The sequence below is a fragment of the Camelus bactrianus genome, chromosome 5 (assembly GCF_048773025.1).
Source record: "Camelus bactrianus isolate YW-2024 breed Bactrian camel chromosome 5, ASM4877302v1, whole genome shotgun sequence".
NCBI classification, from domain to species: Eukaryota; Metazoa; Chordata; class Mammalia; order Artiodactyla; family Camelidae; genus Camelus; species Camelus bactrianus.
Genome location: NC_133543.1, coordinates 27,703,185 through 27,729,709, shown reverse-complemented (window position 1 = coordinate 27,729,709; position 26,525 = coordinate 27,703,185). Strand labels below are relative to the sequence as shown.

Below are 26,525 nucleotides of genomic sequence, written 5' to 3'. Positions count from 1 at the left end.
CCAAGGACGGCCAGGGACAGGTAGTCAACATGAGACGCTGGGGAGAGGCAAGGACAGAGTCTCCCTCAGAGCCACCAGAAGGACCACCTTTGCTGACACCTTTATGTCAGCCTTCTAGTTGCTGAAACTGCAAGAAAATACATTATCTGTCATTCAGGCCACTCACCTGGTGTGTGGTACTTTGTTATAACAATCCTGGCAAACTAATACAGATTTTGGTACCATGAACTGGGTGCTCCTATAACAAACATCTAAAAACGTGGATGTTACTTTGGAACTGGTAATTATTAGAAGCTAGAAGAGTTTTGAGGTGAATGTAAAAATACAAACAAAAAAACCCCTGAATTCCCTTGAAGAGATTATTGGTAGAAATATATTAACATGTTTAAATGCACACATGCAAGATGTTTAAATATGTTAAAGGTACTTTGGGAGAAATCTCAGGTATAAATGAGGACTATGTTATTGGAAACTAGAAAACTAGAGGGAAGGTGACCTTTGCTGTAACATGGCAAAGAACTGGGCTGAACTGTGTTCTCATGTTTGGTGGAGGGTAGAACTTGTGAGTGATGAACCTAGATGCTTAGCAGAGATCCAAGCAAAATACTGAAGGTGCAGCCTGGTTTCTCTTTATGGCTTACAGTAAAACGTGAGAGGAGGAAGATACATGGAAGAAGACATTTTTAAGGAAAAAGGAAAAAAAAACTCGAAGATTAAGAAAATTACCAGCCTATTCCTATTGCAGAAGAATGAGGAAGTGGGTTCTGGAGAGCACACCAAGGGTGTGGCTGAACATCCATTTGATAAAGAGATTAGTAAAAGTGTGACTCACGGATGGATCCAGTCTGGAGACACTGCCAGCTCCTTCTGAAGGGGACAGAGAAAGGACAAAATGAAGGAGGACTGTCATAATTCTGAGATTCTACAGGACAGGACATAGAGCTGTCAGCTGTGGACATGAGTTATCCTTCAAGAAAAGGGAACACTGACCCCAAAGGTGATTCAGAGATCAGCAGGGCTGCCACTGCCACCATGAGCCCAGAGGGCACAGGTCCATGGACACCTCTGTCTCCTTGGTTTGGGAGGTTGGGGGGTGTGAAGGGAGCACCCCCTCAGTTTCAGCAGGCTAGTCTACCACCATCCAGGGCCTCAGGGGAGAGGCTTCCTTCCACAACTGCAGGGGTGACACTGCCACTTCAGTGGGCCCAGAAAACAGAGCATTGAGCCAAAGAGGAATATTTTGAAGCCTTAAATGAAATTTGCCGTGCTATGTTTGGGGCCTGTTTGAGATCCATGACCTCTTTCTTCTTTCCAATTTCTCCCGTTTAAAATTGAAATATCTATCCTAGGCCTGTCCTCAGAGTTGTATTTTGGAAGTACATAACTTGTCTGATTTCAAAGAGTCACAGCTGGAGAGGAATTTTGCCTCAGGATGAATCACACCTTGACTCTCACCTGTATCTGATGTAGGTGATGTACAGATCACATTTTGGACTTAGAGTTGAGGGTGGAATGGGTTAAGACTTTGGAGCTGCTGACATGGGGATGAATGCATTTTGCACGTGAGAGTGATGAATTTTGAAGGTCCAGAGGGTGGGGTGTCATGGGCTAATTTGTGTCCACCCAAAATTCATATCCTGAAGCCCTAATCCTCAGTACCTTAGAACATGACGGTATTTGGCCATATAAACAGAGAAATACCCACACAGAGGAAAGGTCGTGTGAAACAGAGAGAAGGCAGCCATCTGCAAGCCAAGGAGAGAGGCCTCAGAAGAAACCAAACCTGCTGGCACCTTGACTTTGGTCTTCCAGCCTCCAGGACTGTGAGAAAACACATTTCTGTTGTTCAAGCCACCAACACGTGGTATTTTGTCATGGCAGCCCAAGAAAACTAATTCAGGATTTGACTGAAATTTAGGCTGAGAATCAGTTTCTACATTCTACTTCATTATTTGCTAAGACCTTCCAGGTTATCTTTTAGCTCTAATGAAAGGGGCTGGAAATTCAGAGGAATAATCGGTGTGCATACACTTGAGGTCTCAGTAGGTTTTGAGTGGATCATTTTCTGCACCACGGAAAGAAGCCCTCATCACAATAGTTTCTGCTCAGGTTCCTCTCAGCAGTGGCTCTGAGGGAACTCACACAGTAAATTCAATCTGAATTCTCCATTCAAAGTGCCCCAGATTTGAACAACACCAACACTGTAAACTGCAGATGAAAGGAGGCCAGAGCTGGGGAAAGACATGCAGGTCCTCCTCAGACCCTTCAGAAGCTAGTTTATTGGCTCTGCATTTAAAATCTTGATGGAAATGTTAACAGTCCACTCAGGTTGTTTAACCTCCATCATGAAGACCCCTGGGAAAACTTAACCTGATGACAAAGAGCTCTCCAGAAATGGTCCTCCAAAGTGAGGCTAATTCACTTTGGTTTTAAATGCTGTGAAGTGTCCATCCTCGCTTCTCAGTTTAGAAGGACAGTAACACTCACCCTAAGTTCAGTTATAACCACAACTGGAATCATGGCCTCTGGGTACCTACCAGATACACAATCTCTCTCACACAGCGTGAAAAGTTCACCATCACTGATGGAAGCAGGAAAAATAAATGATTAGCTGTAACTTGACAGGTTCTTTTTTCTCTCGCCCCTGCATCCACAGTACATAAAGGGTGTTGACAGGTCCAGTCTCTGTTTTCAACATCAAGCCTCTCAAAACTGCTCTTTCCATCTCATCTGCTAACAACTTTCATCCAAGCCTCCATCACTCAGCATCTAAAATTATGATTCTGATCTAATGGGTTTGAAAAAATACTATTCTCTCAAATACCTTCATATTCATTTTTCTTATTGCTTTCTCTCCGTCAACTGAGTTTTGAAGACTCTATCTCCCCACATTTCCAATAACAAAGTCAATACATCATGTATTTGGAGAGTGGTGTCATTCCTTTCAGTTACTGATGTTTTATCCACAGTGCCTCTGGTGACGAGAACAGGACTCAGAAAGTGCCACCTGCAGTGGTTGGGGCCAATATTCTGAGGTCCAGCAGGAATAAATGTTAGTGGAGCTAACCCTCCCCGAGTGCTCAGTCTGTGCCCCACACTACGCTCGGCATTTCACATACATGCACTTGTATTTTTTATAAGAAATTTATGAGCTAAGTCCTACTGTAATTTCTGTTTTACAATCAGGAAATCAAGATACAGAGAAAGTAAGTGATTTACCCCATTCACAAAATAGCCTCAAACTCGAGCTTTTTATCTGAGCTTAAATTTTGAAACTTGTACTATCCGGATCAAAATTTAAAACTCTTCACAAGTGGACAATGGAGCAGGAATTTTCCCAGGTCAATGTCTCCTGTCCTTACAAATCCTTAAGCTCCTGTGGTTAGCTACACAGGAAGATGTAGGTAAGAGCCCTTGCCCCCTGGTCAAGGAGTGAGGAAGTGTGTTCTGATTAGAAATCTGTTGCTGTGTTACTATGGGCAAGTCACTTCTCTTTGCTGGGCTTCAGCGTCCTGATCTGTGAAATTAGGCTATTAAACTATATCATTGCTAAGGCACTTTTCAGCGATTCTTATTCTCCCCTCCTCCAGTATATACATCCTCCACTACTACTAAATCTATATTAATTTGTGTGTGTGGGTGTGTGTGTGGGGTGTGTGTGGGTGTGTGTGTGGGTGTGTGTGTGTGTGTGAGAGAGAGAAAGAGAAAGAAAGAGAGAGAGGGATTTTGAAAGACAAAGAGACAGAAAGAGAAGCAGAAAGCTGGACTAATAATATATAAAAATATATTTGTTCCTTCTTCCTCCCAAAATGGTGGGCAATTATTAGCATCTTCGCACCTTAAGGTGGTTGAGGGCCTGAGTCAGCATTTCTACAATGATTCTGGACGCCCAATCATGATTCCAAGATGAATGTAGCAGTAAGTAAGGGAAGGAAGAAAACGTTTCTCAGGAACCCCTTGGAAAGCTTTCAGTTAGCATCTTCTTGTTTACAACTAGGTTATGTGCGTAGTCCTAAATCTGCAGTTGGGTCTGGCTTCCCTGAAATCCAGAAGTTTCTGATTAACCCCAGAACGAAGTAGTCAGGCAGTGACCTTGAGGAGGCATGCCACAGCTGCATGCATGCCACAACTGAACACTGTCACGTACAGGGCTGCCAGAGAAGTGCTTCTCCAACGTGTCACACTTTAGAGCCACATCCCTACAATTGTTCCATTCAAGAACCAACTCTTAGAGAAACGCAAAACACTTTTTTATAATGTAGCTCCTTTCTTTCCAATTTTATCTTGGGAACCCATGGAAACATCCTCCTCAGTTTTCTAACATCCCATGTGATTTCCAGTCTGGTCCTTTGCTCACCCCGTTGCTTTCCTGGGATGCTCAACGTTCTCATGTATCAGATATTTATGGAGCACCTTCTCTATGCCAGGTGCACAGCAGGGACCAGGACATGCACATATCAATGAAAAAAAAATGATCCTTTCCTTCAGATTCAACAGTCCAGTCTCAAAAACATGCATATACATAATCAATTACTAAAAGTAACACACGTCCTTAGAATAAACAGTTTCCTCTAAAGTTACCTTAGTTCTATGCATACATCTGACTCAAGTCCCCAACTTCTCTAGGTCACTGATCTTGTCAGTTTAGAGTGATCTCCTTTTCCAGCTGGACTTTGTAGTATATTTGCTCTAGAAAACTCATGCAACATGTAATATATAAGTTACACAAACATAGCCTTTCCTGTTTTACAAAATACGAGCTTTACGTCTCTTCTAAATTTTATCTTTTTAAAGTACAGATATCTTATCTTAAGTTTCTTTATTTCTCTAGAACTCACATGCTATTCCTTTTTTCATTCACTCAGCTTATTACCCCCTTGTTTAGTTGTTTCTATGAATATAGTATCACGCCAGGTGCTGGGCAGAAAAGACAGGAAGGGAAACACAAAAATAAAGAAGACACAGTCCCCAGCCTTAATGACCTTCTAATCAAGCAGGGAGGATGGGGCAGACAAATAACCATAATACAAGGCAAATTTTAATAAGTACAGAAATAGAAATATAGCCAAGAGGTGCCACTAAAGGTGAGGCTTGAAGGCCAAGCAGGAGGTGATCAGACGCAGAGCTGGATCAGAGAGGAAGTGGATGGTACTCTATATGGAAGAAAAAGAATGAATACTGAAGTCATAGAGAAATTTTGAGATCTGCTCAGATAGCAACTGATTTTTTTTTTTTTTTTTTTTTACTTTAGATTGAATTCCAAACAGAAACTGTGAAAAATAGCTAGGAAAAGCTTAAGATAGGAAAGATAAGCTGGTAAGCTGGTAGTAAACAGTGAAGAATGTGAGCTTTAATCAGCTGGCTTGAGACTGGGGTGCAGGCTGGGGAGGGTGATCAGAGGTTCTCAGCCAGGCAGTAACAGGGTCCAAGTCAGTTAAAATGATTAATCCAGTAGTGGTGGAACTTGGGTAGAACCAGAGTGGGGAGAGGCCACCGAGAGAGGGGCTTAGGAAACTCCTGCAGCAAAGTTAAATGGAAGAGGAAAGAAACTTATTCTGTTCTCTGGCCAAGCCCCCTTGGAGACTCGAAACATGGATGGTGTGCGTTATTTTCCATTTAGCACAGAGGCAGACGTTACAGCAAGGGAGGAAGAGGTGGGGATGTTGGATTCGATGGCTGGACATGGGCAACATGGAACGAGAGAATCTAAGATGAATTTCATTTCTTACTGGTAGTTGTGACACCTTCCCTGCACCAAGATATTTCCCCTTGTCCACTGTCTCTGTTCCTAAAAATACAATTTGCTCTTCCTCCTTTATTCCCTTTATTCTCTGTTAATTCTCTCCTTTTACTTTTTTCCAGATCCCACATAAAAAATCTCATGCAATTGCCCTTTTCACACATTATTCAACTGGGGGTCATATTGCTTAATCATTGTAAGCTGTGTCTGAAGTAAAATCTTAGGAATTACCAGTCTCATAATGTCAGTCGCAGCAAGGAAACATCATGTCCCCAACAGTGATGACCAAAACGACCAGTGAAGGAAAATTTCATTCAAAACCCGGACAACAACAGGTTCCCAAGAAGTCTGGTGATCTCAGTTACAAGTTCATTAGAGGTCTGAATCATCCACACATACAGTTGCCTTTCATTCTTTGATCTTCCATGGCTCTGAAAGTCTAGTTTAAACCACAGCCCCCTGTCAGCCCTGGGACACAGGGATTTGACAGCCCCCAAGTCCATGATGGCTTTGTCTCAGATCAATGCAGTGACCTTGAAAGAAACCCACCTTCCAGCGCTTCAGTTTCCTTGCAGACAAAGTGGGAATGCTACCAAGTTCTCATACTTGACTAGAAGCAGCAAAGGGCAAAGCCCTCTGAGGACACAAGGTGTTAAATAATAAACAGGATGGAATATGTAATTCCATCAATCACACCCCGCCACTGGCTGTGCCCATTCATTATTACTTTTCAATTTCTAAAGTGATGGCAAAATGGAATTTCCACTAATTTTTCAAGAACTTGAATCTGATTCTTATAATCCTGGGCTTAATGTTGCTGATATATTGTCGATATAATTTTTGTGTGCTCCAAGAGGCTTTCTGCTCACAGGGCATTGCTGTAAGTTGTGGATAATTTATTTTCTCCTGCTATTATATTGTGTAAATTACCATGTTGGCAATATTTTAGCCTTTCACACTTTGAATCAGTGCCCAGAATAATTCTAACAAGATTTTGATTCTCCGGAAGCAACTTCAAGGAAGCAAGCCCTTCAAAACGCCTGCACATTCATTTAAACTTCGGCAGAGAGACACATTTCCTCCAGGTCAAGTGTAAGGTGCATCTGAAGGGTAACTGATACTTATCTCATCCCCCTGCTGATAACTACATCCTCCGTTGCCAGAAACCATCGCAGCATCTGGCCAGCAGAACACGGGTTCCCCAGCCTTTCCACCTCAGGGTGCAGGTTCTACAACTGAAACCAGACCCGAAGCCCACCAGGAACCTAAAGAGGAATTTGATTCCAGAGGTCCAGCCATGTAACCAAGTCTGTGATTTCACTTCATCACCCAAAGAAGATATTTCAGTGTTCAACCAGGAAACGTCTCATTTCTTAGTATTAGGAGTGATCCGGAAAATAGTCAAACATGGGTGTCAGACTGCCACGTGAGGACAAACCAGGAGATGTAGAAATGGACACTGTGCCACAATGCAGTCATGGAAGGCTCAGCAGGGCACGGCCTTCACACAGTCTTTTCTTTGATACTGAATATAGCCTCATATAACAATAGGAAACAAGGAAAACACAAAGCTTCCCTTTTTTTAACCTCCCTCAATCCCACCTCTAACCTAGTTCAATAGGGAAAAGTTTCCAGAACTCATTAGGAAGAACCCCAGGGAATTAACCCTGCCTCTACCAAACTCTCCAAGCCCAGATTCAGGGCAGAGAGAAAAACTACCCCCTCCTTACACTTCTAGAATGCTTCCACTCTGACTACCTGAGTGCTTAAGAAGCTATTCTTTCTTAATATTCTCGACGATAACAATGCAGGATGTTGCCAGTGATAACTTCATAAGGATGTTACAAGAATTCAATGAACAAAAATGCCTGTGTTCCTTGTCCAGCATATGACAGAATAAAAGGTATCAATCCTTACTATCCATAACAAGGTACCATTATCATTGACATAATAATTAATTAAACATTAATAATAAGGATCTTCTATCTGTACAGGGAAAGAGGCTACATCTCAGTATAGGTGACTGTTCCTTAAACCTCCTGTTCCAAGTTGGGACTGATTACGGGCACGAGGGAAGGACGGACCCAGCTCTAGGGAAATTAATAGATGTATTTCCCCTCATGTACTTCTCAAAAATACATATTAACTTTTATTTAGTTTGGCTAAGCTCTCCTTTTATCTATTCATGCTTCTATCTAAAAATGCAAAAGTAGTTAGAGAAATAAAAAAGACCCTTAGAAGTACTATTAAATTTCTTCCAGTTTTCTAATGAACTTAATAAGCTCCCCAGATACATCTCACAAAGTAAAGAAGCCTTCAAAAATACTAAAGTGATCTTGTTTTCTCCAGCGGTACAGAGCATTCTAGGTGACTGGTAAGATACATCATCATCAATTTTACGAGTGTTCAGCTAACAGTGAAAGGAAAATCACAAGAGAAAACAGTTGCTTTTTGATGCCTTATAATATATTTGGATGGAGGTCCATTGCAAGATTTTCTCTGAGCAGTTTCCTCTGAGTTTTCATCTCAAATTCCAGCTGAATTCCTCTAACTGCCTGGCGGGCCAGGCAGTTTTTGATACTGCCAGAAACTTGCCAAGATTTTTTGATCGAAAGAATATAACTCACTAAATTCAAATCACTGTCACTCTTTCTGCTGTCTCTACTCATTTAGTGAGCGCTACGATGAGAAGGGCTCCGCCACGGGCACCGGGATTGTGGGAAACACGTGAAACAGCTTGAGTTTAGCCATCAAAGGCATAAATCTCCTCTGAACGGCAAAAGCAACATCAGACTCTAGGACAGAAGAAGCATAAAACCTGAACCACAGATCCACAGTCAGGAAAAATATCTAAGATGGAGTGTACCTTGATGGTGATCAAGTTCATGTGACCATTCTTAATGCTCAGCTGGCTTTCTGCAGACCAGATTTCAAGAGTTCCTTATTGCAAACTTGTAACAAGCAGAAGTGGCTTTTTATTCCCCAACTGTCCTGGCAGGGTATAGTTTTATTTATTAAGGCAGCATTCCTCTAACTGCAGTCGATGTACCTACCACTTGCATCAATCTTATCAGGTGTTTGATTAAAATCCAGATTCTTGGGTTTCACTTTTAAACCATCTCCACCAGAATCCCTACAATAGGTTCTGAAAGTCTGAATTTTTAATAAACTATCTCGGTTAACGAGAGGAAAGCAGGCACTTGAAGTGAGAACTGACATTATGACCCAGAAATATCAAACCTACAGGAATCCATTACGTATAGAATCATTTCCCAGGTGATACTGAGGGATTCCAAGAAAAAGAAGTCATGCCCAGCTGCCCTCAAGCAACTTAAATGCAATCTGGTATGAAGAACTACAAAGTAACAAATCAGCTTGGCCCTGAAAGGGGTGAGAGCAAAGTCAGTGTCTTCATTGAGGAAGTGGTCGCTCACCTGGACCAGAACTGTGTCATTGTTTCCTGTTCAAACTGTTCCCTGCTTTGCTTTTGTTAGGCAGTTGGATAGAAATGAACACGGGGCAAGGGGAGAGGAAGGGGAGGGAGCAAGCCAGAAGATAACAGTACGCCTGTGCTCAGGATAAGGACCTTGAGAGTTTTACTTTCTCTAAATGAGGGCCAGTAAAGAAGCCAGTTAGAATTGAATGCTACAGCTGCACAGTAGAGAGAAGGATCTAGCTTAACATAACCCAGTGGTCACTGTAATGTAACTAGCGTTGCAGTCTGGGCCCCTCGCATAGGTTTTTCTGTGTGGATCATGGGTACAAGCATGTTACTAAAAGAGATGGCATGCCTGAGCACTCAAGGGACATGAGCCGTCAGTCAGTCACGAGAATGCCCCTAAGCCAGGATGTAAGACAGGAGAAACAAAGGAGCGCCACAGTTCCCCTCCCTTGGGTTGGCCCACCTTCAGTTCTTGAAGATGTATTATACTTTACTTTCACTCTGTTACTAAAACTTTCTGTTTATATCGTGCTTTCAGTCTCCTGTTTAAATTCTTTTTCTTAGGTAAGACATAGAACCAAGGAGGGTCTTTAACCCTCCCCACAGTAACACTTTTAGAGTGAAATTGGAAAGGTGTGACTCTGGCCTCTGTAGACCATGCAGATCTGCAAAATTGAGGCTGTTTTACCCTTAAATGTCTAGGAATTAATGTTTCTCATAGCCACAAGAGAAGGAATGAGGTTAAGTTCCTATGGAACATTAAAACTTTTCAACAAGGAGATAAGGCTGTCTGGAGAGCACAGAAGCCAAGGACCATCTTCCACTCACACCACTCACTGCTCCACATCTCCACGGTCTGGAACAGAGGCCCACCTACAGCTTCAAGCATGTAGATCTGAGCATACAATCTGGTTGAAGTGGAGCATGGATAAAACAAGCCTATCAGAATGGATAGCAGACATCCCAATCAGCTTTTGAGCTATCCTATATTAATGGACTAAATAGACATCATCTCTTAGAGCGTATCTTCTAAAAAACATTCTAACATTTAAATTATGACTGATTCATAAAATTATGATTTTTCTGGAACAGGAAAGAAATATAGCCAAGCCTTCCATATCCACAGGTTCATAACTGCAGATTCAACTAACCACGAATGAAAAATTTTTAGGAAAAAATTTCCAGAAAGCTCCAAAAAGCACAACTTGAATTACACTGTATTTACAACTATAAACACAGCATTCACATTGCATTAGGTATTACAAGTAATCTAGACATTATTTAAAGTACATGGGAAGACGTGTGTAGGTTATATGCAAATACCCAATTTTATATAAAGGACTTGAACATCCATGGATTTTGGTATCTGCAGGGGTTCCTGGAACCCATCTCCCATGAATACCAAGGGATGACTGTTGATTCAATTGATCATAGCTTCAAATACAGGCTTTAAATCAGACACTGGCTTGTCTCAGGTTCATTATTTTGTGTACATGACATAATCCAGAAAATCTGGTTTGATATTTTTTGGTTTGTATTGATGGATGGGTTATGGGGACAAGAATTGCAAAGTCCATTTGGACTCCAGAAATGATGGAGCATACTTGTCACCACACCATTCAGTAATAAAACAGTGCTCCAGGTAGCTGTTTCCCCCAGATCATTGATCGTTGAGCCTGGAGGGAGAAAAGCTGAGTGTGCCTTCTTTCTGAAACACAGGAAAGTCACTGTGGATAATATTTCTGGCATGTGGATTCCTAAAGGTAGTGTCAGTAAATGTTTAGGTATGTATCTGATTCAGCTTTCTATAACCAACACAGCAGTTAATGTCAGTCTGTACTCCCTGCATGGGTTTTCATATTATACATCAGAATGTAGAGACCTAAGCTGGGGCCCCGGAGAGCAGGGGGAGCTGCAGGGGTAGGTGTCATGCTGAGATGAGCGTTGTCTGCCCATTAGAGCAGTTTCTCACTGAGCCAAGCTTCTGTCATCGTGTGTTATTATCCGTAGGAGATGAGGCAACACTTCTGTAAAAAGGGGATATTTTGAACTATGCCTACAAAAATGTGAAATACAAAGTAGAATATTTCCAAATAAGTAGATCTTTTACGTAAGCAAAGAGTGACTAATGAGACTGATTCTGGGGTTGATGCTGAGAGAAAGACAGAGAAAATGGGAAAGTGCTGGACCCTGCTGGGGAACCCCTTCTGCAGATTAAGCAAGGGGGGCAGAGCCTTTCCTCCTCACCTCTGAACTGTGGTTTCCATAACATCCACTGCACCTAGGAGCATAATTCCTACTCAGAAGGAGATAATCGTAAGGATGCTACCTGAAGTTACTGCTACTACCACATTTTCCAATTAGCTTGAATAATAAACAGAAAAACAGCGCAGTGTGGGAAGACTTAGACTAATAAATATGCCCAGAGTTCTTGACACAACTCAAATATTGAAATTTTTTAAAGGTCAAGTTCATGCAAGAACACTTTTTTCAGTCAGACTGAGACTGTAATTGTCTTCCATTTCTCTAAAATTTAAGAGCATTAGTGTCAAATAGTCTGATATCTCATATAGGCTTTACACTAGGATACAGACACCCAGCAGAACAATGCGACCATATTTAATGAAATAATCTGGGAAACCAAAATATTCTAAAGCAAGGGATCAAAGTCTGGTCCATGGACTCCTGGGAGTTCCCAAGACCTTTCTGGGATGCATCATAAGATTAAAACTATTCTAAAAATAATACTAAGATGTGATCTGCCTTTTTCATTGTGTTGACCATGCATTGATAGTACAAAAGCAAGAGTGGGTAAAACTGCTGCAGCCCTAGTGAGAATCAAGCGGCAAGTGGTACCAAACTGTACTAGACATCATGGTACTTTTCCCCATCAGACAGTTGCAGAAATATATATATATATATTAGCTTCACTTAAGAATTTTCTAAATCAAGTAGTAATAATTAATTTTATTAAATTCATTAAATTCTGACCCTTGAACCCTTGACTACATATCTTTATGCTATTTTGTGTAATAAAATGAGGAGAACCCATTGAACATTTACACTGCTTATCAAAGCACAATGTTTACCTCAAGTAAAAGCACTAGGATGATTAAGTTGTGGACTGTTCTGGTTGATTACTGCATGTAAAACTATTTCTACTTGAAAGAACAACTAACAGGCCAACATGGTTATTAAGATCTGGGCATCTGGTATTGAAAATGAATGAAGGAAGCCTTTGATATCAGGAAAAACAACTTCCAGTGAAAAAATGTTCAAGTGAATATTAGAATCTTGGAGAACTTATACCCACACTGTGAGCGTCACAGCTTCCCAATACTTAAAGACTTTTCTGATGAGATCAGTGTTAATATCAACTAATATGTTTTTTGGATATCACATAATGAAATGTGTCAATGTTTAGAAGAAATGATCCATGTGTGATACTATAAAAATCATGCATGGATACATGATCCACTCAAAGCTCAAAGGAGACCAGTGAATCATCGTATAATACAGAATGAAAAAGTCCATGTTTAGCATTTCAGATTCCTCATTTCAATTAACCTATAAAAAATTACCACTTGTGGAGTTTCAGTGCCGTATCAAAGAAGAATATTTACAATTATCTGAAAAGAAATTAAAATATTTCTCCTCTCCAAATACACAGCTGTATGAGACCAAACTTTCTCTATATACTTTACCCAAATAACAGATTGCAACAGATTGAATATGAGAATCCTGTTGTCTTCTATTAAGCCAGGCATTAAACAGATTTTAAAAATGCAAAATATGTCATTCTTCTCATTGTTTTTGTTTTATAAAATACAGTTAATTTTTCATAAAAATATGGTATTTATACTAATGTGTAATAGGCTTCTTCTTGTTTTCAAATAGAAAGAAATGTCTTAGAATTATTTTTAGTTTTAATTTCTAATATGGTAAATGTCGGTAAGTCTAATCACATTTTTTTCAAAAAAGCTCTTTGTAGTCCTCAGTAATTTTTTTAACTTAACATTTTTTATTGAGTTAGAGTCATTTTACAATGTTGTGTCAAATTCCAGTGTAGAGCACAATTTTTCAGTTAGACATGAACATACATATATTCATTGTCACATTTTTTTTTCACTGTGAGCTACCACGAGATCTTGTCTATATTTCCCTGTGCTATACAGTATAATCTTGTTTATCTATTCTACATATGTTTGTCAGTATCTACCTTCAGTATGATGCATACAAGAGACCCACTTTAGGGAGAAGGACACATATAGATTGAGAGTGAAAGGATGGAAAAAAATATTCCATGCAAATGGAAAAGCCAAAAAAAGCAGGTGTAGCAGTACTGATTTCAGACAAAATAGACTTTAAAACAAAGGCCATAAAGAAAGATAAAGAAGGACATTTTGTAATGATTAAAGGAATAATACAAGATGAGGATATTACACTCATTAATATATATGCACCCAATACAGGAGCACCTAAGTATGTAAAACAATTACTAACAGAGATAAAGGGAGATATTAACGGGAATACAACGTTTGTTGGAGATTTTAATACCACATTAACATCACTAGACAGATCTTCCAGACAGAAAATAAATAAGGCAACAGAGAAATTAAATGATACAATAGAAAAATTAGATTTGGTGGATATTTTCAGAGCATTACAGCCCCCCAAAATAGGATATACATTCTTTTCAAGTGCACATGGAACATTTTCTAGGATTTATCATGTACTTGGGCACAAAAGAAACCTCAAAAATTTCAAGAAGATAGAAATTATCTCAAGCATCTTTACTGAGCACAATGCCATGAAACTAGAAATCAACTACAGAGAAACAAAGGAGAAAAAAAGGAAGGCATGGAGATTAAACAACATGCTATTAAAAAACCAGTGGGTCAATGATGAAATCAAAGTTGAAATTAAAAAATACCTTGTAGTCCTCAATAATTTTTAAGAGTGAAAAGAGGTCTTAAAAGCAAACAGTTTGAGAACCACTACTCTGAGTCAACGGAGAATCAAGGGGTCTATTCCTTATACCAAGAAAATCAAGAAAAGGGATAGTTACCAGCACAGCAAAGAACCAAGAACCATTTTTGGTTTCTATCCTCTAATTGGATAAATTGTAAAAGAGCTAGGCTGTTTTTAGTGGCCCAATGAGCACAAACACTTGGAAGTCAAGTCATTCCAGGAAGAGGATGAGAGGGCTGTTCTGCAGAACTGTAAGGTTAGACCTCCACCCTCTTGGACTATAAAATCCATCACCTTTGACAGAAACCAAAGAAAAGGACAATGATTTGGGGGGAAAGAAGTAAAGAGGGTCATCCAAGTAGCAATGACAAAGGCAGGAAACGCAGTTATGCAAACTAGTGAGAAAGGAGGGCTATCCCAAAGAATGGGGAAAGCAAAGGAAAATAAAACACTGGCATTTGGGAGGCACCTAATAAGGGTAGAATACAAGCCCCACCCTTCACATGCACCATTTATTAAATCTAAAGGGCAAGACCGAACGGTAGGTATTGTCATCACAGATGTAGCACCAAACATCCTTCTTTGAGACACCTTCTTCATAAGCTCTTTCCAGAACTCCTGAAGATATATGAAGATACTGTGCTACCTAAACTTCTCTGAATCCCTAGCACAGGGCTGGGAATTAAATGGAATGATGTTTGTAAAGTCATATGCTTATTTATGTTTATATTCTTAAGTGTATAGCTGTTTATGAAAAAGCGTTTATATTTTTCCTCTGATAGTTTTGTATATGTTAGGTAGCATTATTACACTTTTAAATCATGGGTCTACTTGTGGAGAAGAAACACAGAGAATGCTATATTTGCAGAAGCCATAGGGAGCAAAACGGCAGAATGTACAAAATGCAGAACAAAATGAGGTATGTTGCAGGGGAACAGCACAAATATGAACACCTGTTATAAAGGACCGCCTCTGCAGCATTAAGCCTCTCAGCATCCACTTTTGGAAATTCATAGTTTGGTGCAAATGGAATGGATTCCTGAGTGTCCTGTATTGGGGACTTTGAGCTGCTGCATGCGTGTGCCAGTGACTTACAATTATCTGCTTTAAGTGTCTATTATCCTTCCTGTCTGAAGGTCCTAGTAGCCCACTGCCCCTACACTTACATCTAGGATTGTTTCAGCAGTAGGAAGGTGGGCAGCCTGGAGCTATCTGTGTTCTTCTCTGTGCTGCTGATTGCTGATAGCAGGACTCTGTGAGCTGATGGCTGGTGTTACATGGCGTGCCCTCTGGCTATGGAACAAAGTTTACCTAAGTGGCCAAGGCAGAGATCAAACCTGCAAATGAGTCCTGGCTTAGTAGTGAAGTTGACATAACTAAAATAAGCAGCCACCATAATCAAAGAATCCCATGAAAAGTATGTTAGTATATTAAAATCCAACATCTTTATTAAATACCTGCTCGCAGAGGCCATCATCCTGCTCACTGTCAAGTAATTAGACATTAGGGGTGATTTTTAGCTAATGTCAGAGGCATTCCTCTCATTAAAGTCTGCCTAATCAGTACATCATGATTGCCCAAAAAAGTGAAGTTCAAAATTGCTGAAGGCATTTTAAAAAAAAATCTATTTTCATCTTGCCTAATTATCTGAGGTGTGAATATATCTGATTTCAGCATTAGGGGAACAGAATCTCCATGACGATTACATGCAGCAAATTCCTTTTCATAATCGTGAAGGAAGTTTCCCAAATCTATGGAAAAAAGTGTTTGTTAACATCTGTATTCAAAGTGTTGCGAGTTCATTTATGCAAGGTTTGCACGTAAGTCCTGCACATCCTGTTGCTTTATCACAACCAGACTACTCAGTTTTTTATCTTTCGTTTCCTTTAAGATTCCTCAGTTTTCTTGGAGAAAGAAATGGTTTCTACATGGAAAGTTTCTTAGGCTCAATTTCATAGCACATGGCAAGCAGAAAACATATTTCAGAAGCTTACATATTTCCCTAAACAGCAAACAAGTCCAGCGCACTTGGTTTGCTGTTTAGTTCTGCATAACTTTCAGTTATGTTAAGAAATGTAATAGAAGATAAGTTTTATTACAAAGTGTACATTCTTCTAATAATTTAGCAATGAGCTGCATTTATTGAACCACAAATGTCTAACCATTAATCACACAGCAGGAATTTAAGAAATCTCTAATACATGTGCATATGATCTTGGGCATTACGGGGGATCTAGTACACTAAGCCGCCCTTCTTCTTCAAGGTATTATGAGTAAAAAGTAATGTGTCAATATTTTTGGCACACTAAGTCAGAGATTTTCATAGAGTTGTGAGCATTCTTTATTTTCCACCATTTTTCTTCTCCTCCCAACATTGCCCTTTGTATTTAAATATTTAGCTAGGCATAAATGTTTATGGCTTTTCGCTTTACATGTAAGATGTGACAGCATTAAGTAGAAAAAAATACGTTTCTTCCTAGTCTTTTGATATTTTCTGTGTGTGCAAAAGATTCATATACAGACAAAAATATCACAAGTAAGGATGTGCCTGAACTGCTCCCAACCCTCATCTATCCTGATTTGAATAGAATCCCTCAGAGTTAGGACAAGGAGAGACTGAAGGGACTGACAAGGGCATGAATATTGATGTGTTGCAAAGAAAAGGATCCTGCACTCTGCACAAAAAATAGCAAACTGCTAGGAAGGCTTATGGGATCAGAAAGCAAGGGACCTGTATCTCACTTCTCAGATAAAGACACAGGGAGGCGGCAGGACTCTCCCAGGTAAAGACATGAGAGACAGATGGCCACCTGCTACGCACGGGCAGACAGAGCCTTCCACGGCCTCATCGGGAGTTCTTCCCCTTTCACGGTGCAGGAGCACAGAATGGAGGCCATACACCCAGGGATGACACAGAGACAGCAGAGAGAGCAGTGGACCTGTGAGGGCCATGAGCTGATATTCATAGTCAGTACTCTGGCATAAAAACGTTAGATCCTATCTTACGAGTATGAAGAACTCTGGGATCTATCTCACTCTTATTGAAGGCCCCCTGTGTATCAACATTGTGTTAGGGTTAAAAATAAGTCACTCTTTAAGAGTGATCTGGGAGGGTTTCACCAAACAGAATAGACCAGAGGCGGCCAATGGAGGACAGGTAATGTTAATCAAAGCTGGTTGATAAGGAAGAGAAATTTACTTGGGAGGAATGGAAAAAGCAAACAAAGGAGAAAGAAAATGGGGTCAGCATTACCTGTCACAGAGTAAGGAAGGTGGCCGGTGAGGAAAAAAACATGTATGACACAGAATAAAATGAAAATATTTAACTAAGTAGGAATAGCAAGGTCACATGAGCTTGAACAACACTGCATTTTGCATGATCGTATGAGAAGAGCAGCGAAAAACTCAACCTATGTTAGGACTCTCTTAAATATGATCATTTCCAACATTAAGAAGCAATTTTAAAGAAAGGGTTTTCTGAGACTAATTGGCACACCAGCTCGTCTTCTCGTTCTCCCAAGTGTCTGTGTGGCTGAGGCCACAGATAATAAACTGCAGAGCAGAACAGCGTAATAGGCAAGGAGGGGGACTGTGAAGAAGGGCCTTTCATCACCAGCACTACAGGAGGATGGCATTTACATGAAATTGATTTTCAGTGGTGAAATTATGCTTGTGATGTTCCATTGTAAATATTGACAGCATTAAAAGGAATGTCTGAAAGACAGGCACTAAAATGTCACCAGGAAAAAAGCTGACCAGTATTTATGCTAAATTCCTCAAATTGCATCCCTTTTCTACATAAGTAGTGATGCTTCATGAAACAAAGCAGATAATTCTCTGGAGCTATGAAGTGAAGGAAAATGAATGTGCCTACACTCACTATCATGTAGGAAGACTGCCTCTCATCATAATGACACAGGGTTCGGGTTTCCCCGCCCTTCTTGGAGGATCTTCGGATAGCAAACCTTACATCTCTCCCATACTGAGCTCAGAGGATGAACAGACCAAATAAATTGCCGTAAGAATAAAAGGGACTCAGAAACATTCATAGATTCCCGGTATTGAATAGAGTATCAATTCTTGATGGGACTTGGCTATTTAAGCTTCAAAACATGTTTATCTTTTAATGAGGAATTAGACTGACAGCTTGATAGTGATGAAAGGAAAAACAAATCAGATTCTGCTGTTTTTCTATTAGTTGTGGCAAAACAGAGGCTAAAAAGCACAATCTGAGGATTTTGACTCAGTTGGATTTCTGGAAGCTTTTAGTTTAGTCCTTTGTCATTTTCTACCTCGACATCGAGCAGTTTCATTCTGGACTATCGTTAGTCTGTGTGCTAATTCAAAAAAATAAAGGCTGCAGTTTTTTGATCTCCACTATATTTCTTAGAATTATATGCAATTATTCTGAAAGAAGAAACTGAAGAATTGTCCTGGAATTCATTTTAAGAATATTATTGCACACATAGTACATTTATTAAGTAATTTAGAGCAAAATATTTTATTGGATTACTAATTACATTACGGAACACTATATTATAGTTTTGAGCTTGTGCTAAAATATCCTTGGAATGAATCGTAAGTCTAGGATTAATAGACTTACAGATTTTGGGGAAAAAAAAGAAAGAAAGGTTTTCTTTGAAATATTGCCATTAGTGCTTTGCATTGCTACCAAATAAGTCTTTCTCCAGTTATTCTGAGAACTGTAATTTCCAGTGCTTTGTGCCGAATCTTATTACAACACTGAATTTTGACAATGACATTTTACATCAAAGATAAATTTGTTGAGAAATACCAAGTGCGGTAATTCTGAGACTGTTACAGAGAGTTAAATACCTTCTGCTACGATCAATAACAAGCATATGCATAGAGGTACAGTTGCCATCTCACATAAAACTCCGTGAATTTCAGGAAGAATCACAATCAGCCATTTATTTGGAATCAGCCAAGTAGTAAAGCTCCTTGTTTGAGTCATGGGTTTATGCCAACGTGATGGCAGAGCTTATTAAAACAGAATAATTGGCAGAAAACAGGCCCTCTCTTCAAAGGCCCTCAGAGAACGTTTGAGCTGAGAAAAAGTTCAGTGGTCAGTTCCTGAGTATCTGTTGGCCTGTGGCTTCCTAACAGGAAGACAGGAGATGAAATCAGTGAAAAGCCAACAAAGCAGGCTGCTGGCCTCATAGAGGGAGTTGCCATGATGTGGTCAAGGTCACCTGGGACAGAACTAAATTTTGAGCTCAAGCCTCCTAACTCCAACCACAGGTCTACACGTCATGAGTCTCCTGATTTCCTCAGGAGAGAAAATGGTGGGGTTTTGCTCATGCGTTTGTTTCGTGACCTATGTGTCTGTGCTCATGCTGTGATGGCAGGCTGGAGATGTATAAACTGGCTCCTTCTGGGGGAAGGAGTTGAGAGCACAGGCTGGAGCTTGACGTGGCCTCATAAAAGGAGCCCGAGTGGGATTCTGAAACCCAAGGTTTAAACTCAACTGAAGGCTCAATGCAAGTAACACCAGTGTGAAATAGCGCAGAGCACACCAGAAAGGGACTAGAGATGACGCAGGTTTTAATTGCAGAATTAAGTCTGAGTAACTAGACGTCTTTGGATAAATAATTTAATCCCCAGATCCTGAATTTGTAAAATAAAAGAATTGGACTCAATTCACTGTATATTACCTGAGATCTTTTACACGTGTTCTATTTAGGAAAGAAAAACCAAAACATGATTTTAACTTTTCTCCATTTTTTCCATCAGTTAAATCCTTCAGATGTTTTGATTCATCCTTAGTCTAATCAAGGTATTGTGACCTCATAAAGACTAAGTTCTCAGGATGTGCTTATCAATGAATACAGTTATTCCTGGACAAATGACAAGTGAAAGATTCCATAACATAGGGTATCATTTTATAATTAATAATGAAACTGACAGTAATAAAATTGATCCCTTAGGCTCACCATTGTTTCTTTATGGCTCTCTCTTTCAGGTTTGTCTGAGTATAAATGTAAATATAGTTATTCTTCCCAAACTCCATTCAATCCTGAACTTCCTCTCATCACTTATTTTAAACACCAGCATGTTCTGGGGCTGCAACCTACTTGTACCATTGGTGGAGTCAGCGCCTGCCATACTCTGTCAGCTTCTGAAAGGCAGAATATGCATCTTTTTAGATATTCCTTAAGCAATTAACCACAGATTTGCTTGTTTGAGAAGTAGGTAATTGCATGATTACCGATGAGTTCATCTAATTATCCCTAAATCACCAACCTAAACTGGTTGGTTACTAACCTAAAAATGTTTCCAATCCATTGTTAGGAGATTATCCTCAAAGTAACTGGACAGGACGCACCCCCAATGTGCAGTGAGGACAGAATGGCACACTTGATCACGGTCAGCATGCCTCTACCTTATCTCATGCTCTTGGCCCAGCTCCCAGGCCCCATTACTTAAACTTGACAAGAGTTCAGAGGAGAGAAAAATCACTCTAGGGCTAGGACGAATAATTCAGAGTCCATCATCCTGTTTGAATTGCTGGCAGGATCCTGGAGAAACCAAGCCACCGTGGCAGAAGCACAGGGAGACCAGAAACTGGGTACCCAGACTAGATGCGGAACCTCTGCAGGAGAACTGAGGAATCCAGAAGACAGTCTATTCCCATTTTACATTTTTCCAAGGATCAGCTTGACTCACTGAGTTGAATATGATTTTTGCCATTCAAAAGAGAGACAATGTATGCATACAATTAGTTGAGCATTAAATTGGAAGGTAGAGGCCAAATCATGTATTATCTATCTTAATTTAACCTTGCAACCTTATTTAGACATAGATTTTAAGCCAATTCTATATGAGTGTTCAGATTCTAAATCCAAGTTTGGATCACATCATAGGTCACTGGGCACACATTTGGGAATGCCTGACTGTCTAAAAATTGAGATCCTGAGAGAAAACTGAGATTGTTTTTCCTGTAGGTTAGCCTTCCTATGTTTTAACAACCTGGAGTCATAAATGTGAGTGTCTGTATGGAAGGTGCATGAAGGAAACGTTACCATTGGAGCTGGGTCAGCAAGCATTCAATTGAAGCCCAACCTTACAGCATTTATGCGACTCACCAAGTGGCAAGTGCTTATAAACATAATGATTTTAAGTGGCTTCATCTAAAGCCATGGTGCTTTTAGCCCATGTCTAACAGAAGCTCAGTGGGAGGAGAGAAAAGAACCTCTGCTTGATTAGGGACAAAACAGCAAGATATTTCATCCTCAGCTGAGCTAAGAAATGGAGTAATAAGTGTGAAGTAAAGCACCACCCTGGCCAGAAGGGGTAATTAATATACAACCTGATGCTCTATGTGATCGGATCTGCACGTGGCCGAGGGTCTGAGGGGATGTGTTTGGAATGTGATAGGCCTGCAAAACATGGGCTTGGAGACCAGGAGGATGTGGAAGAAAAGAGGACAGAAAGAGAGAAAAGGTGGGAGGCACAAGCTGGAGAGTAAGGTAGGCAAGAGGAAGAGGCCAGTACTGCAGAGGGAGGGGGCAAAGTCACCAATTAGCTTCACACTCTCACAACTTACTCAGCTGTTTTATGTTCCAAGTTCCCTCTAATATCCCTGCACTGTCAGCTAAGTGCAAATCGTTTTTCTAGTTGTCAACTCTTCCCTGTATTATTTTAAGTGCCTAATGAAATGGAAATTATGGGGGAAGAAAGAGATTCATAATGAAGTTGTTTCAGAAATACAGACAACAGCCACACACCCCCTCAGTGTTGACCCAGCACTCTGCCATGCCAGCCTCTTTCTAAGTCATTTTCCGATAAATAAACTCTAGAGCTCAGGAGTTCTATGAGCAACCTAGAATACAGAAAGAAAAGAGGATACAATGCAGGGTATTCTAAACACGTCTATAACCTCCAGTCACCATGGCCTTTCTTCAAAGTTTATGCTCTCCTTACTTAAGTATATTTTCTCCTGAGAAGCACAAACTGTTATGGAGTTGGAAATGAAATCAACTAAACTACATATCTTATTTTATACCAGAAGAAACTGAGTCCCAAAACTGTTAAATAAGTCATCCTAGGTCACACACAAGTCTGGTGATGAAAATGGAATAAATGGTATAATGCCCAATTTGGCCAGCACTGCTGCAGAATTGAACATACTATCTATGCACACTTACATGAACATCTGTAGGTCAGTCAATTACCCATTTTTCTCTTGTTCACACAACAAAAAAAAGCTTTTTAAAAAACCCCTTTGTTACATTTTCTTTTTCTTAATCGATGCCTCTTTCATCTCCTGAGACTATTAGAGAGAAGAAAGAGCTTATGAACAAGTCTTAGAAATGTGATTTCTTTAACGTTTATAGTCTTACAATGCAATGTGTATTAAAATACAATTACCATTAGTCTTAATGTGATAACACAATGAAGAATTCACTTTCTGTCTTAATCAGGAGGTTGACTCTTAAAGAGATTTCTTAAATGAAATAAATAAATGACCACAATTAAGAGTCGGAAAATGTATTTAAAACTTTGACTATAACCATTGCTCAGTTGTTTCATACACTTTACTATTCAATGAAATAGTATTCCTCTTGGAAAGCCTTAAATGGGAAACCGAAAGAGTAAATACAAGTTAAAAGGATGACATTAGTATGTCATACTAACAATGAAGAAGAAAATATGACAAAATATAGTCATTAGTCCTTGGCCTGAGAAAATGTAGCTTCTCTTCAATTTAGTTCTTTCATTAACAAACACACACACACACACACACACACACACATACATACACATATATAATGTAATTCTCAGTGAGATAAATTTCTACTGATGAACTGTATACTTGGTAAAAGGTTAAAGTTAAGGAAACTGTAAAGCATAGGAACTTACTGCCATCTTGTGGAATGTTTGTTATTATATTCTGAGACACCTTTTCTCATGTATTTTCTGGAATGTCGTCTTCCATTACTATTTGTTACAAGATGACTCGGTTCCCCAGCAACTAACCAGAACTAATACCTATCTCCAAAGTAAGACATGAGAGAATTCACGCATTTTGCATCACGGGAGATTTTTGATTCATACGGTGAAATGTTTGTTATTTCCCTCACTACCCCTTGTTTCCCGTCATTTACTTATCTATTTTCCCTGCTGAGTGGATTGAGAATTTAATTTAGTATATTTTACTTGCCAAAAATTCAGAATGGAAGAGAGACAATGTTAGCAGAGTGCTAACTGGCAGGGAAAAGAACAAAGCACACATATCATTCGGGGACGTGTTAAGGCGTCCAAGCATCCAGAGCAGTGATGGACGGGAAGTCCTTACTACACAGAGTTTGGTTCCGCCAGTGGCATCACCTGAGAGCTGTTAGAAATACAGAAAATTGGGTCCCTCTCTACATCTGCTGAATCAAAATTTGCATTTTTATGAGATCCCCCAATTAATTCACATGCACAATAAAATTTAAGGAGCACTGGCACAGGACACCATATTTCATTCCACTTATAGCACCCACACACGCGCACATGCACACACACCAGGTTGCTTGGTGTTGAGAGAAAAGCCAAGCATCAGAACGCCTGGATTCTGGTCCACGTTAACTTAATTTTGTGCATCTGAGTTCAAGCCTCAGTAATTTAATTTTCATGGACCTGAGATTTTTATCTGTAATATGGAGGAAGGTGTTCACAAGATGATTCTAATGTCCCTTCTCTTTCTGAAATTCCTTGATTTATTACTTACGCATCTGTTGTTCATTTGGTTAAATTCCCATGCATCACTTATTCATGTATCAGAAAATTGATTGATTGTCTCAATAATTATGCTTTCAACCTAATGATTAAGTTTCAAATTCATAGCTTGAGAACTATGTTTTGTCCCAGAAGAAATGTTTCACCTGGTGAGCAAAGGAATTTTAAAAATCTGAAATTATTTACCAATATTTTTTAAAAAATTATGACTTCACCACAAATCTATGAGTTTCTACTTCTTTTGAAAAACTCAGAAAACTTATCAATGCTGAGCTCACATTTCCACCTGGAAACAGTAATCTACGGCAGAATCCCAGTTTGCCCCAGTCCTCACCCAGCCCTATGCATTCACTTTAATGCCTGGTCCCCGTGGGCCTTGGGGTCAGTAACCTCTGGCTTAAACAGTGTTCTGAATCAAATCTTTTTAACATGTCCAAAAGCTATAATAGACTAAATGAAAACGTGTGCTCCTTCACAAACGCTAATCTACATAGCTGACTAGTGTATTTCTTTGAGGAATTAAGGCTTTTTATGTGCCACAGTTCCCTTTTATGACTATTAAGTACTCACAGCATTAAAATGAGAATTGGCATGTCCACATGGGCACAGTTAACTAATTCACCTCTTAGCCAACTTCTACATGGCCACGTATATAAAAATACAGAGAAATCAATTCCTTTCATATTCAAAGGTAACCACTAAGTACATTTACACAAGTAGAAGCCACATCACAGACTTTTCTAGAGAAATAAATAAATAAATACCTCTGATCAGAGGGTTTTTCACATAACAAATATTTTCTAAACAAAGTGCAGGGTGACAGTAGAGTTTTGAACAAAACAGAACAATATGTGCCCTTGTAGAACTTCAAGTCTTAACAGGGGGGACATAACAGCTGAGTAAGTAATTCCAGGAACGTGTAATGGTGGTTATGACAGAAGGTGCCGGGTGGCTGATAACGGAGGATGGGAGATGGTCGGGGAGTAGGGAATGTTCAGGGCATCGTGACTGCCTAGGTTTCTAGACACTGGATGTTCTTCCAGGAGTGCCACTGAAGGAGCTGAAGTGAATGGTCAACTTTGTGCTTTAAAAGTGTCACCATGACTTAAGTATACATCTAAGAGCTTGGATAGTCACAGAATTACAGGCAGCCAAAAAACAAATAAATGCACCACCATCAGATTCACAATATATTTGGCCTAATTGATTCATTACATTACTTCGTGGTGTCCTAGAAGTATGGTGGCATGGTAACGAGACACATGTTTCAGATTTTACAGCCTATTTTTTCCCCAAGCCTGCTATGAACCTCTGAGATATTACGTATAACCTCATTTTGGGAGTAATGCCGAAAGCCTAAATTTGAGCCCTGTGATTGTGAGGCAAGCCAAGCCCAAAGGCCTCCTGGCCCCACGGGGATGGGTCCTGGCCACATTACAGCCAGCGACACTTATTCATGGGTGCACATGAGGTTGAACACATTATCCCTTGACCTCCAGGCTGAAAGCCAGTCTTGTTGGAATGATCCCGCTGTTTCCAAGCAGTCCGCAGCTGCGTGACTCATTTAAGATGCCACTTCAGTGTTTTTAGCGTTCCTTCTGTTCGACCTACTTTTTTTCAATCCCTCTTAATGCAACATCTAAGCACTGCTTGGGCCCCCTGCTGTCAGATAGTCACTGCCTATCTCAGTCTAAGCAGAGGTGGATTGTGATTACAAATAACAGAGAAACATGAAGTCTCTGAAATTAATTCAGACTGATTGTTTCCAAGCTGCACAGATTTTGCCCACATTCTCCCCTCCCCAAACTTCCCTTCGTTACTCAATTTTACAGCCACTTTAAAGTGGAGTAGTTGCTTCCCGAGCTTCACGCCATTATCACCATGTACTAGCCGTGTTCAGGCACGTTACCTGCTGTCAGAGCCTTACCCCAGTCAAACTGTGAGAAGGATGCTTCTGCAACTACGAAAATATTTTTCTCTGTTTTAGCTCTAGATATCCAAACCAGAAAAATCACCTTAAGTGATGAAAAGTGTGGTGTGCAAATCGACTCTCTGGGTGCCTGTGGAGAGATTCACAACCTAGGTACATAATTCTTCAGGCCCCCTGGTCAGAACTTATCAGCCAGAGTCCCCTCCCAGCAGGTAGGAGTTGAGATACAGGCAGGAGCAGCTGTGTGCAGTGTAGCTTCAAAAGGCAGGCAGATAACTAGACAGATCTGCCTCGAGGCAGGTCCTGGACAAGAGGAAGCCTACCAGACAGGCAACAGTTCTTACCTGCCTAGAAAAGAAGCTGGAAGCCACAGGGGCCGAAGCTCTGAGACAGGAAACTCCTTCAGCTGGTCCAGGAAGGCAGGTCAGGGTAAGACAGGCAGGACCACTGGTCACAGAACCACAGAAGCCCTACCTTAGGCCACTTTCAACATTCTGTCTTTCGATGTACTGATGTTTCTGGAAGAAAAATCATTTCTTTTAATGAAATTACTAACTTAGGTTCTAAGACACTGCTAAGCTGTCTTGTTCTGAAAAGATAAAGGAGAGTGCATGTTTTATTGTGAGGAATGAATGCAGCTGATATATCTGTGCATGTATTTATGAATGTCCTATTTACACACACACTTGATCATCCAT

The 26,525-nt window shown here is 40.1% G+C and overlaps 1 long non-coding RNA gene across 1 annotated transcript in view; it reads right to left on the bottom strand.

Annotated features, from left to right (window-relative positions):
- Nucleotides 1–26,312, bottom strand: part of LOC141577640 (uncharacterized) — a 383,621-nt gene extending 357,309 nt beyond the window's left edge. The window contains exon 1 of the long non-coding RNA XR_012506872.1: nucleotides 26,172–26,312. This is a non-coding gene — a long non-coding RNA (uncharacterized LOC141577640). The remainder of the gene's footprint in view (nucleotides 1–26,171) is intronic.
- Between the last annotated feature and the right edge of the window lie 213 nt (nucleotides 26,313–26,525).